Genomic DNA, 14,691 nt, shown 5'->3' on the forward strand with positions numbered 1-14,691 from the left:
TTCCTCATTTCTGCAGAGCTGGGTTCAAATAATGCCAAATAGTACCACGCTAGCCAGACTGCATCCACAGAAGGGAGAGCCTTAGCTAGGAAAGGAACCCACAGTAAATGTAATTGGGAACATATATTGCTATTATTAAGAATAATAATAACTACCACTGAGTGAGTACCTCATCCGTTCCAGGGAATTCAAAAACACATTATTTATGCCATCTCACCAGATGAAGCTTGTGTGTTGGGTACCAGCGAAGCACACAAAACCATTTTTTTTTTGCCAGAAAATGCTGTTTTGTATTTCTCAAAAAGCATTGAATTAGTCTCAGAGGGAAACTTGGAATGTTGCTGAACTACCTTTGTTCACATTTTGAATTGGTATTGTTTTTATTTTAAAGTACATAATAGGAGGGGCTAGGCAGCACCATAATCTTTTCAGTAGCAGAAGCTCTAACACTTTGGCCGGGGCCAGCGGGTCTCTGCCATCACTCCTTCCTTAACTAGCTGCGCTTAGGTAATGCCAGGATTGGGAGAAAACTGGGTCATGCAACTTTAAGTGAGATTGGAGCACCCATCTCCCACCTTCCCTGAACTTGCTCTGAACCTCTTTGACAAGAGCCTCCTGTCCATTCCGGAGACACTGCCTGTTGCAAATCCCCCTTGTTGTTTTTATCTGAACTTTGTGTCTGATTCCGTATCATCACTCCCCAGGATATTTCTACCCAGGTTGAAAACACACATCCCACTTCCAGGCATCTGCTTCACGTTTCCTGGATGGCCCAGTAATGTGTTTGTTTAGCTCACTTCACATTAGACTATAGATTTTGCCAGTGGCCTTTTGAACACCAGCCTCAGGATGTTTGTTTTCATAAGTTTTTGTCTTATCTCACTTCCTCTGAAAAAGCCTCACTTTTCACAGCTTGGCTGAAGCCTGAATAAGCAGCTCTCTGTGCCTTGCCGAGACATCTTGCCAATGCATGAGGCTAAATGATTTGCAGTTTGAAAATCATAACCATTCTGCATTGAAGCATTTCACCAAATAGGCAGAAGAGTACTCTAAGAACATGGACAAGAGTATAGTAAAGTGCATCATCAATGATCGCTCTGCCTCCTTTCTCTCCCCCCTTCCCTCCCTTTCCACTCCACCCCCTTCTCTCTTACTTGGTGCCTGGAACTGGGATGAAGTTCAATGGTTCTCAAATGCATGGGAGGCACCTGGGGAACTTGTTAAAATGCAAATTCAAAGACCACATCCTCAGAAATTCAGACTCAAAACAGCTAAATGAGCTCCAGGGAGTCTTTTTAACACCTCCTCCACAACACCACCCTTATCATTTTGATTAAATAACTGGTAAGATCTAAACGTGAAGAAACACCAGTAAACTGGTTAAAATCTTGTATTTGAACATTGCCATCTCACATGCGGCTTTGAATTCTAGCTCAGGAATTGTCTCGCTGGGTAACCTGATCTCTAGTTTCCCTCAAATGTGAATAAAAGATTTTGTGAGAATTCAGGGGGCTAGGTGAGAAGTAAATGTTCAATGAATATGAGTTCTCATTCTTAAATCATTATATTCTAAAGAAGCACAAAAGAAATAAAAATAGTAGAACATAAATCTAATTAGTGGTCTTCTAGAGGGGAACAAGTAGTCTAAGTGTATGTGAAACTAAAGGCAAAACTTGGACCAATGTGTGAAAAACAGAAAGAAAGGGCCTCACTCTTTTATTTCCAAAGATCTACAGCCCGTATCTCTCCCTTGACTTGTTCTGTTCCTCAGCCCCATCCCCACTCAGCATCCTTCAGGAGGTTTCTTGAACTCACTTCCTCAGGGAGGGTGACCTTCCTGACCTGCAGGTTAAATCCACATCACCAGTTACTTCCTCTTTATGTGCTCGTCACGTGTTATTGTTAATTACTAGTTTCAAGTCTGCCTTCCTACTGTACCATGAGCTCTACTAATGGATGGAGCTTGCAAGCTATTATAGCCTTATTTCTAACTGTATTTCTAACTTATTTCTAACATAGTATGAGCCTGATACATATCTTTTGGGGAAGTAAATAAATGTAAGGATATAGGGAAAGTTTTTAAAAAATTAATTAGTGCTTTTTAACAATTCAGTGAAATGTCTTGGGGATACTAACTTGCCTGTCATGACAGGTCCAGTCAAATGAACCACTTGGATATATTGCTAAGGAAATCCCTGTAGGGAGTCTTAAGTTCTCTTTCAGTTGGCCAGTTTTCAGAGCACATCAAGAAAATCTTGGGTAGTTTCTTGAAGAAAGACAAAGTCATATTGAAGAGCTTTGTTTTACCATTTGCAAGGAGTTAGACAAATTGCACAAGGAAACGCCAGATGACAACATCAATTTTAATTATGTCTCAGTGAAACACCTGAAGGTACCATTTAAATGATGCACTGCTACAGTTTGCAGGACCTCCAAAGGATGAAGGGAGAATTAATGTGGTAGAGACAGAATGATTTTATTTACCAATCTACTCCTAGCTTTGCTGCATTTAAGTTTTTTCTTTCCTCATATGGAGAAATTTTAGCTTGGTATTAATATTCCCACAAAGGAAAGGTGATTCACGAGCTGAATGAATTAAGCATTCTACCAGACTTGTTCTCAAAAGTTGGAAAAACAGCAAAACTCACACATTATTTCAAGCCTGGAAAAGCTGAGCTAATATTTTTCTCCATTGTCTTTCATTTTCTGCTTCTGGCCAAAAATAGAAAGCCACTTTTATATCCTTTTAAACGTGTTCTTAGGGGAAAAGGCATCTTCCAAGTGGAAGCAGGAACAGAGAATAAATGCTCAGTTCTATTTCTTTTGGCAGATAGACTTCATTTGAATTTTTTGCTCATATGGCTGGAGGTTTCAGTACTGCAAAATAAAAGCCTACCTGGCAACTTAGAAAAGGTGTAGAAGACCACATAACTCCTAGCCATGTTCTTAATCAATTTAGTCCTCATTACAACTTAACTTCCTCTATGGGCCAGTTTCTCTGAGTATTTATATTCCATTATTTTCAAAGAAAACCAAGAGTGCCATACAGAATGACAGTTAACTGTGATAAGCATGTAAGTGTACATAGATAAATTATACATTCATTCTTCATTTATTTGCAAAATTATGGAGATGCAATTTTTAAGATATTTCCATACATTTCTCTATTCATTTCTTTGAGCCCAGTTGTTTCCTTTTGGGAAAGAAAATACACAGAAAACAATGACAAAGTGTACTCCTGGCTCAGTATTAATAGCTCCAGTAACAGACTACCTGTGAGTTCTGGGAGGTCATTTTGCAAAGGCTGTAGTACTTAGTTTGGTTGATGAAAACCCCTGATACTTGTTAGTAGTTTGAGCTTTATCAAGTTTATCACTTCCCATAAATACAAGAAAAAGTCAGTGGGAGGACAACCATATCATCAGATAGGGAAGTACTGAAGCATTGTGTGAAGATAAACCCCTTCTATATCACACACCCAATGAAGTTGGTGAGAAAGAGGAGTATATTGTCTCTCTCCTATGTGGAAAAAAGTAACTAGAGAAGGATTACTTTACTGAAGCAGTTTCCAAAGTGAATTCCTTAGATGATATTCTATGGTCAAAAAGGTTTGCACAGTAGCTTTGTACTATTTCTATTTTTGGAGCATCACATGCATTTTAGTCAATTAAAGACCTTACAGATTCCTGAAACTATGTGTACTTTTAATTAATTTAACTTTTTCCTGATTCATTTGACCCCTATTTTACAGTACATCTATTATCAATAACTAGACTTCAACTAAAAAATAGTATCTTAACATATAAGTCCCTCTGTACCCCCCACCCCCAGCCCTTCTCTTCCTTCAGACTTTATGTGAGGATAACCTACAGTAGTCTCAGCACTTTCCAATCTCTTATATATCATGACTTGTCATATTATTGACAAATATAATGCAAATAAATTATAGTAGTTGCTTGCCACACATGTACATAATGAATCATTACTATTTTTCCACTTAATGGTTTTTGTCTTTACCTGCTATAGAATATTCTGTGAATTCTCCTATTTTATAAATTTATGAAGTACTATCCTAGTATGGGGTCACTAGCATGGGGAAAAGCATTCAAGCGCAGTTTACCACTGGGAATTCCATTCTGATGAGCTAACAGGTATGCACAGGGTGACCCAGCCTGGCTATGAGGCATATTTGTGTACTGACTGTGGAGTCCTCTCTACTTACCTATTGTTTGGTGTCTACTTACCCAGCATGAAGTCAGATACGAGCACTGTGACTGGCGCCTTATGTTTCACTGCCCACCTCACTCCAAGCATTTTATGGGGAGCTGGTGCTCTATCACCCAAATGACTACCCTCATTTCCTGTGTCAGGTACACTTCATTTGTCTTGTCTTGGTTTCTGTAAGAGGCCACAGACCAGATGGAAGAAAACTGAGGGATGATCCATCAACTGTGCCTGCAATGTTTGGAGGATTTTCACTTTCTTCAATTAGGAGCAGGCTGTTCTCAGAGGATTCCCCCTACCTCCACTGCCCTACTTTCTTTCAAAGCAGAAATAGAGAATTTCATTTTACTGTCAGAACTAGGACTCTGGGAGAAAGTAACTAGGTAGGAAAGAGGTAACTGACAGGGGAAAGTTATATTCAAATATAACTGATGGGAGCTGGTAAGATTTCTGGTGTTTTCCAGATATACCTATAAGCTAATACCAGGTTTCATATTTCCCATTTGGAGATCTCTAGTCTCTTTTTTTGTTATTTTTCCCAGTAGAATATATTGTTTCCTTCTTATTCCCTTAAAATCTAATGCATATTCATTCTTCAAAATTGAAACTATACAAATGAGCAAAACAAAGAAAACAAAAGTCACTCATAAAACCACTACTCAAATAGAATCATAGTTAATAATTATAATGTATTTGTCTTAGTCTTTTTCCTTACATAAATATTTGTAGTTTATCTTAAAACACTGAAATACCTGTGCATAATGTATTATAAACATATTTTTCCACCACATTATACACCTCAATTGTTTTTTGTGCCATGACATTTTCTTCTATGATATCATTTCTGGAGGCTGCATGAAATCCCTTCCATAGATCTGTGTGTTCTGATGTTTGATCCATCCCTTCATACAATTCAAAGTGGTGGTTCAATGTTTCAGATTGTTTTTTATTATAAACAGGGTTATGGTTAATACCTCTGTAACTGAGTCTTTGCACACACCCTTGACCTTATATTGTTTTTGTTCTTTTTCTTGTTAGATAAAATAAACACAGAAAAGTGAATAAAACATTTTTTACAGTTAGTGGAACAATGGTAAAAATGGACATCCATGAATGTACGACAGTATGAATATACTTAATGCTGTAGAACTATATATAAAAAATGATTAAAATGGTAAATTTGACATTATGTATATTTTACCACAACTAAAAAAGAAAGAAAGAAAAAAAACCCTAATGATATAATTATTATCCTTGGCCAGAAAAAGATTATTGCTGTAGTCCATGAGCCTCTCCCCATCACAAGTCCCTTGGATTCTTCTGGAGGTAACCATTATGATATCCTTGTCTTCTTACTTTTACCTAATATCAATGAAAACCCCAAAGTATATGTTTCTGAACTTACATAGAAATTCAATCATGGTTTTGTATCTGACTTCTTTGGCTCAATATATGTTAGCAAGATTTTTCCATGTAGTTTGGTCATTTATACTGCTGTGTGGCATACCATTGTGTGCACATACTATAATTTATCCATTGTACTTAGGGTGGATATCCCAGTTTGGATCTACTGTAGTCTGCAAATATTCTAGAGCACATGTGCACCCATTTCTTTAGGTACACACCCAAGGTTGAAATCATTGAGTCATGGGATAAGTAGATCTTTAACTTGAATAGATAGTGGCAAATAAGTGATAATATTATTTATACCAGCTATGTGGGAATTCCCAATGTTCTATGTTCTCCCAGCACTTGGTACTTTCAGACTTTAACATTTTTGTCTTAATCTAGTAGATGTACACAATAGCATTTCATTTTGTTTTTATTTGCATACATTGTATTATATTTTTTCACATATTTTCATATATTTATTTATTGATCATTTGGATCTTTTGTAAAAGATATTTATTGATAATATATTTATTTATGCATCATTTGAATCTTTTGAAAAACAAAAGACTTGAGTCTTTTGCAGACTTTTTTCTGTTGTCTTGCCTATTTTTTCCTTACTGTTTTGGGAGAGTTCTTTTTTGTTTTCTGAGAGCAAACCCTTCATTGGTTATATGTTTCCCCAATCTATAGATTTTCACTTTCTTAATGGTGTATTTTTTTTTAATGACAGTCAAATATATAACCCTTTCCTTATTGTTCTTTGTATTTTAAGAGATTCTTATCTACACTGCATTCATGAAAACATTAGTCTATGTTATTTTATAAGTTTAATGGTTTATTCTGTCTTATTTAAATCAGAAACTAATTGGAATTATTTTATAAATGATGTTATGTGGAGTGCACGCTTTCTCTATATATAGATATATGTATGTATATATGTATTTTTTCTTCTTTTAAAAAATATGGATACCATATTGTCTTAGCAACATTCATTGAAATCTGTCCTTTCCCTTCCAAACTGCCAAGCTACATCTCTCATACAGTAAATTCCCATATTATCTGCATGGGTCTGTTTCTGCATTTACTGCTCTTTTCCACTGGTCTGTTTACCTATCCTGATCCACAGTTAATTCTAACACAGTAATTCTTGATCTCTGGCAGGGCACATGCTTCTCCATTGTTGTTCTTGACTGTTATCCATCCTTTGCAATTCCATATACATTGTTTATAAATTTAAAAATTTGGGCTTATATTGGAGGAGAATATGGTATTGAGGCTCTCAATCTATGATCATTTATTTACATCTTCTTTAATGTCCATTAATAATTTATAATTTATTCAGTAGAAGTCTTAAAATTCTTTTGTTAGATTTTTTTCTTATAAATTTTTGATGCTATTATGAATGTTATTTTTAAATTTTTTGTTAGTCAAGTATACACTACAAATGATTTGAATTTTTATATTGATATCTAGAAAACATGTTTATTTTATTAATGCAAGTAACATAGCTATAGTTTTTTGGATTTTTATACGTATAAAATCGTATTTTTTAAGTGACAAAATTTTTCTTCCTTTTTGTCTTTATGCCTCACTGCACTGACTAGAACCTCCTGTATAATTCTAATTAGAAGGAATGCTGTGGAATTTTGTCTTTTTCTTGATCTCAGAGTAGGAATACACCTTCAAGTATGAGGACTGCTGGGGTTCTTTTTGTGGCTCCTCTTTATCATATTAAGGAAGCTAGATCCTTTCTATTCCTAGTTTGCTCCAAGATTGTGTTTGGTTTTTGGTTTTTGTTTTTTATCATGAATGAATGTAGAACTTTTTTTTCAAATGCTTTTTCTGCACCAGTTGAGATCATTTTGAGTATTCTCTTTTAATGTTTCGGTTATCTATTATCTATGAGAAGCCATGCCAGTATTTAGTAGATTAGAAGAATTACCATTTTATTAGACCTTATACATTGTGGGTTGAGAGGGCTCAGCAAGATAATGATTCTGCACTCTTGTTTGGGTGCTCTTATGCAGTTATAGAGGGAATATATCTGGGGCTGGACTCATGTGGTAGCTCAGTTTGGATGTCGGAATGTTTTAGATGGCTTATTACATGTCTGGTACCTCAGTAGAAATGGCTAGAAATCCCAGTGCAGCTGGGATATTGTGACGGCTGGGCCAGTGTTTCTCCTCATAATCTTAGGGCCCCTCTCTCTCTCTCTCTCTCTCTCTCTCTGGCCTCCAGAAGTTCTCTCCATCTGGGTAGTGGACTTCTTACCTGGTAGCAGACTTTTTATCTGGTGACCCAAAGTGCACACCAGGAGCTACCAGGCTTTCCTAAGGCATGTTCCTGGAATTGGCACAGCAACATTTCTGCCATGTTCAATTGGTTAAAGGAAGTTACAAGCCAGCCCAGATTCAGTGCCAACAAGGATATGATGCCAAGAGGCCATCTCTAAGACCAGCTACCACAATATATTAATGTGGTAAATTACATCAATTAGATTTTCTAATGTCTTACATACTTGGGATAAACCCAAGTCATAATGAATTATTTTCAGATCTAATATATTACTTGTTTAGGTTGGCTCATTTTTACTTATCCCCTCATAATATATTTCAAGAAAAATTGGAGGTCATCCTTGCACTTAAAAAGAATCCAATAATACTCTCATGTGAAAATAGTTGAATGGATGAATCTAGAGGGCATAATACTAAGCAGAATAAGTCAGAGAAAGACAAATACCACATGATCTCACTCATTGGTGGAACTTAAGAAACAAAAGAAATGATCAAAGGGGAAAAAAGAGAGAGGGACAACCAAGAAACAGACCTTAACTACACAGAACAAATTTATGGTTAGCCCAGGGGAGGTGGATGGGGTTATGGGTTAAATAGGCAATGGGAATTAAGTAGTGCATTTGTGGTGATAAGTACTGGGTGATGTACAGAAATGTTGAATCACTATATTGTACACTTGAAACTAGAATAACACTGTACGCTAACTATATTGGATTCTAAAATGAAATAAAACTTCTTTGATCACTCTATGGAGGGGGTAGGTCATTGGAACAATTTTATTGCTGCCAGCATGGCAGGCATCAGAACCTAAGCAGCCATGATTTCAATTGGTATATCCTCTTCCCTGATGATGGTGCTACCTCTTACACAAAAGCATTCAGAACACCCTGCAGGGGCAATGAGGTGAGTCTCCCTCACTGCCTCCTTTTCTGTGTGACTTCACAGTGATTGCATGGAAGGATTTTGACAGCAACTTCCTTAAGTCCTATGGTGCCCAACTAATGGAGGGTGACTCATGCCTCTGACAGGAAAGTTAAAGTTTCATCTCAATGCTTATGTTGGTCACTCTTCTCATTTCCTCCCCATATTTGTTGATCCTATCTTCCACTAAGTTTATGAAAAGATTATAGGACATCACTATAAGGTAACTGTGATAGCATTTAGTTACCACTATAGTAGACTCTATTTGAAAGATTATAGTTTAATAGGTACCATGCATTCTCTCTATATAATTATGTAGGTTGTATATATAATTATATATAATATAATATGTATAAAATACACACTGTGTATATAAATGTTTCCAGTGATACACATTTTACCAGATGCTGTGTGTATCTATACACACACACACACACACACATATATATATATGCTGTATATATATATACATATATATACATATATATACATATACATATATATACATATATATATATATGCTGTATGTGTATATTTTATATATTGTGGTAGACAAAACACACCCACAAATTAACCAAAATTTCTACTATTGAGAGGTGAGTCTTTAATTCCTACCCTTGAATCTGGGTGAGCTCAGAAACTACTTTGAGCGGGAGGATATTGAAAAGGTGATTCTATGACTATTTTTAGGCTCAGCCCCTAATAGACTGGCAGATTCCACATCCTGTCTCTTGAAATACTCATTAAGGGAGAAGCCAGCTACCATATAGAAAGTCCAACAAATCTGAGACCACCATGCTATGAGGAAGGCCAAATTAACCACGGGAGAGTAGAGGGACCTGATCAGCTCCCACTCAGGTATTCTGGTCCCCCTAGACCAGGCAGCAGACTTGTTAGTGAAGAATCATCAGATGATCCAGCCTCAGCCACCATCTATTGATACCAATGGATACAGAGATTATAGGAGGAGATACCAGACTGTTTATGAGTAAAGATGAGTTCATTTTGGTCATGTTGTGATTGAGGTGTGGTGGGATATCCTGATAGAGACACTAAGAGAATACAGAAATTTAGGGTAAATGAGCTGGACTGAAGTATAGACCTAAAAATCCTAAATGTGTAGAGTGTTATTTGACATCACTGGATATGGTCTACTCCTGTTAGTAGTTGCTCACTGTGGGTAAGGGTCACACCCCTAGGGGAGTGTAAAAGAATCACACCTATGGGGAAGAACAATGGTGTATGTCATACAGCTTGAATGAAGCCCTCTCCTAGGCAATTCTAATATGTGTCCTCAAGGAACAAACAGTACAAACCTTGTTCCATTCCTTGCCAAAACCAAAAGCAAAATAAAATCCAAAAGCGTTATGTTAGACAATAGGCCATCGTTCATGAAATTGGTATCCTCTCTCATATAGATATTTTACCACTCTTAAAGTTATTATCAAATTACCTCTTCAACTTTCTTTTTTATGGCCTATAAAGACCTTTACCATCTGCTTCTTGGCTACCACTATGATTTCATTTCCTTTAACTTTACTCTTCATTGACTGAGCTCCAGCCACCCTGATTTTTTTCCCCCATCCTTCCAGTTTACCAAGTTCATTCCCATTTGGGGACCACTTGTACTTATTATTGTTCTGTGTAAGAGCTTCATCCCTAGATCCTCCTTTAGCTCTCTCCTTCCCAAAATTCAGGTGTCAACCCAGAACCTAGTAGTACCTTCTCAGAGAGGCTAGGTTTACGTAGTGCGCCAATACCCTAGTTGACTTTCTTGATAGCACCATCTTTATGCCTAAATTAAAAAGAAAAAAATCTGTTTGTAGTACCATTAGCTCCACAAGAGGATGATTTTTGAATTTTGAATTCCCAGTTCCAATTGAGCACATAGTAGATTGTTCAATAAATAAATGTTGAATGAATAAATGAATGGTCATCTGTATGTGAAAGAGGGAGGGACCAAGAGAGGGAAGAGGAGGGCCAGTGAACATATGTCTTACAGGACTCCATCTCCAGTGCTCCCATATGTGGTACACTGGTTAGGGGTTCTTAACCTCACATGCACATTGAAATCATTCAGGGACCCACTGAAACTTGAGACCTATTCCCAGAAATTTGAATGTAAATTTTTGGAGTGTAGCCAAGACATCAAGATTTTTCAAAACTCCCCAGATGATTGTTATATGTATTCCAGTTGAGAACCAGTCATTAGATATTAATAAAACTGAAGTTATCTTTTCCTGTGCTTCTTCTGACTTCTTATTAAGTAAATTCCAAGACTCCCTAACTTCAGAGCCACCAAGCAATGCTAATCACTACAGATGTCTCTAACGTACTTGGTCTAAAGAAAGATCTGGACTGCTCATGTTTACCTTAAGGATCAAATTCCCATTGACTGGTGGGAACTTTTTGGTTTATAAGAAAAGATACACAGAGCTTTTGTTAGAAGATAAACTAGCAATGGCATATGAGCTGAATTCAGAATTTTCCACATTAGTGTCTTTCTTGGTCATTGCATATTAAAGTAGGGTAGGAAAGTAACTTAACAGTCCTCTTGGGAACAGGAACAGGTTTTGACATTTTGAAGGTCATGTTCTGCCCCCAAGGGAAGTATATGAGAAAACAGAGCCAGGTTCATTCCCTGACTCCATCTCTTGGGTATCAGGGGGAAGGTACTAATGGCATTGATGGGCACTATGGAGCATGATGTTGGTTGAAAAAAATTTAAAGCAACAAAACCCTCTTTTCAAAGAAAATCAAACTGCAATTCTAAAATTGATCAAAATGGGGTGGTTCTGTTTGAAGATTTTGTAGCCTGGAGGCCAGCTCAGTCTAGGTGGGCTCACCTAGTCCTTACCCCGAGATGGCTCTGGAGGACTGAAGCCTAGGGCTCTGCCAAAGATAACTTGAAAAATACTCTTCCAGATGATACTTTTAGGAGTAGCAATTACAGAGAAATTAAATTAATAACAAGTAAGGGTGTGCTGTGGTTACTTTAGTATTGAGATTGAGCATGGCATCAGGACTAACGAGGTTGGCCCCTTTCTAGAATCATTTCAGTATATATGAACATGGCCTGGGGAGCTTGGTGAAATGCAGGTTCTGATTTGGTGGTCTTGGGTGGGACCCAAGATTTGCATTTCTGATAAGCTCCTAAGAGCTGCCAATGCTTTGAATACCTGGGCTTCAAATCACAATTCATACATCAACATCCCCAGGAGACTTATTAAAAAATACAAATCTTGGGGCCCCATCCTGGAATTCCTGGATGCAACTCTCTACATGAGAGTTGGAAAGTCTTTGCTTTTAGCAATTTTCCTAGTTTTTTCTGATGTTCACTAAGTTTGAAAACTTATGCTCTATCATGTGTCTGCCTACATAGCTACCCTTCAGGAACCTGGGAGAAGAACCTGTAACTCATCAAATGCCAGGGCTGAGGAGGGTTTGGAGATCATTTAGTCCAATCTTATTCTTTTATTGGTTAGAAAACTAAGCTCTCAAAGGGCAAACAGTTCTGTCAAGTGCCAATCACCAGCTGGCAGCAAAGCAGAGCAGATGTCAGCAGGGAAGACTATCCAACTCTCAGCTTCCCCTAGAACACCACAGGCCTTCCTCTGCCATTGCTTCTGTTTGTGCTGCTTTATGAGGCCAGAAATTGTGTCTCTCTTGTCTTCTGCTGTATTCCCAAAGCCTAGCACTGTGTCTGGCACTCTTATTGTTGTGGTTTTGTGCTATGCTTGTGCCCGATCAATTAGGTTCAAATTCCCTTATTAAATATTTTCAAGTTACAAAAATGAAAATTGCCGTTCCAGATAAAATACCAAAGTTATCATAAGAGTCTGTGTACAGTAGGCATTCAGAACATAGACTATGGGGAGTCATAGAGATGGCCTTAGAATTTAGCCCTGGTTTCAGCATTTACTAAATGTGTGATCTAGGCAATTTTGCCCAATTATTCTGAGCCTATTTCCTCATTTGTAAGTTGGAGACATCAATAGATTCTATGTCATGAGGTTCAGTGAATATTTAATCGGTCAGTGCATACAAAATGTTTAACATGGTTCCTGGTACGTAGTCAGTGCTAAATCCAACGGTAGCCCCTCTGGATTACAAAAGTGAGATGATGACTGCAAAAATCATACCAGAAGACACAGCTTTAGGAATCCCTTGCCAACTGCCAATTCATAAGACTTTGAAATGGATTGTCTCTGAAATGATCATGTGTAGTACACGGACCATAGTTCTGGAGTGAATGAACCTGGGTTTATACAGCTTCTCAGTTCTCTCAGGAGAACTTTTCTACAGCATAAGGTGAGGTGTGTCACCCTTGTATAATAAAGTGGTTAGTGAGACAATGAGAAACCAAATTACTGAGGTGACTCACTCCCAACAAGACAAAATGGCAGTATGGGTGTGGGGGTTGAATTCTCCCCTGGGATTCTCTCTACAGGGTCCAAATATTGACTGACTAGCTTAGAGTTTGCTGCATTTATGTGGTGCAACAGCTTTGGGCAATGTGTTTCAATCTTTACACAGAGTGTAGGAAAGATATTTTTAGCCTGATTACTAAATAGAGGAATGTGAGTTTGAAATACATGCCTCAGGAGTTCAGTAGGGGAATGAGACTGTGTGATTATTACTATCAGGATGTGTGTTTTCTGCATATGTCCCAGGCTTTTAGAATAGTCCTGATTTTCTGACATTCTGCAGTTGTATGAATAAAATTCTAGTTGTCTGAGCAGATATGTGGATTGTGTGGGTAAGTGGTTGGGAAAATATGGCCACCAAAACCAATATAGAGATCACATCAATGATAGGTGGGGTTCGAAAAAAAAGTACTACATATGATAAGTAGGTATGACTTCCCCTTTACCTCAGTAATGAGTCAGACTTTCTTTAATTGCAAGTGACAGAAACTGACCCAAAGTGGCTGAGACACAAAGGGGATTCCCTGACTCTTATAACTGAAGAGTCCAGGAGGTTCATGGCTGGATGGACACAGATTCTCAAACAATGACCCAACAAAGCCACTTCTCTTCATCTCCTTACTCTTGTTTCTCTATGTCGGTTTTATTCTCAAGCAGTCTTCTTCTTTGTGTGATGCTGGCAGCCCTGGGTTCATCTCCACCAGCTTGGCATCCATATAGAAAGAAAATGACTTTCCAAAGTGTTTCAGCTCTAAAAATTCACTGTGGCTGCACCTGGGTCATTTGTCCCTCCATGCCCACCAGTGAAAGGACTGGTATCAGTAGCACCTGAACCACATAGTTCTTCCACATTCCATTGTCCACAAGACATACTGTTTCTTCCACAGGAGATCTGTGTCTTGCCACAAATGATGTTCATTTGGCCACCCTTTGTTTTTCCACCTATATCACATGAACTTCACTGAGGTCTTGGTTCTGATTATTGACTGTCTCTCCCCCACATTGGCTCCCTTTTGCCTCTTTAGTCTTCATAAGATTTTGTCCTTCATTCCTCTTCAGACTGTGGGAAGAAGGACAATGTGTATACCTGCAGGCAACCAGGAAGAATTTCTTCTAGGATTTCTTCCAGGAAACATGTAGACACAATTTCATCACTATATAGCATCTCTGGCAAACTGCAGAATGGACCCACTATTCATTTTAGTTCACCAGAGCAAGTACTCTAGGAATGATTTGCTTGGACCCAATTTGCAATTTGCTTTTAGAGAGCTAATTAGATATAAATTTGCAAATGAGAATAACTACCCTTGCATGCAGCACTTTGCTTTATTAAATGAGGAGTGACATGGTGTGTGTAACCTCTTAGCATGGTAAGGTTCATTGTTATGCAGAGAGTGGAAAAGTTCCAAGAGTGACTAGTGCTCAATATACAG

The 14,691-nt window shown here is 37.7% G+C and overlaps 1 long non-coding RNA gene across 1 annotated transcript in view; it reads right to left on the minus strand.

Annotated features, from left to right (window-relative positions):
* The window catches only part of LOC112909279 (uncharacterized), a 363,316-nt gene that overhangs the window by 59,007 nt on the left and 289,618 nt on the right, over positions 1-14,691 (minus strand). The window contains exons 12-14 of the long non-coding RNA XR_011994350.1: positions 4,245-4,398; positions 3,479-3,519; positions 1,713-1,842 (exon numbers count right to left, since the gene is read on the minus strand). This is a non-coding gene — a long non-coding RNA (uncharacterized lncRNA). The remainder of the gene's footprint in view (positions 1-1,712; positions 1,843-3,478; positions 3,520-4,244; positions 4,399-14,691) is intronic.

This window comes from Vulpes vulpes, chromosome 9 (assembly GCF_048418805.1).
Source record: "Vulpes vulpes isolate BD-2025 chromosome 9, VulVul3, whole genome shotgun sequence".
NCBI lineage: Eukaryota > Metazoa > Chordata > Mammalia > Carnivora > Canidae > Vulpes > Vulpes vulpes.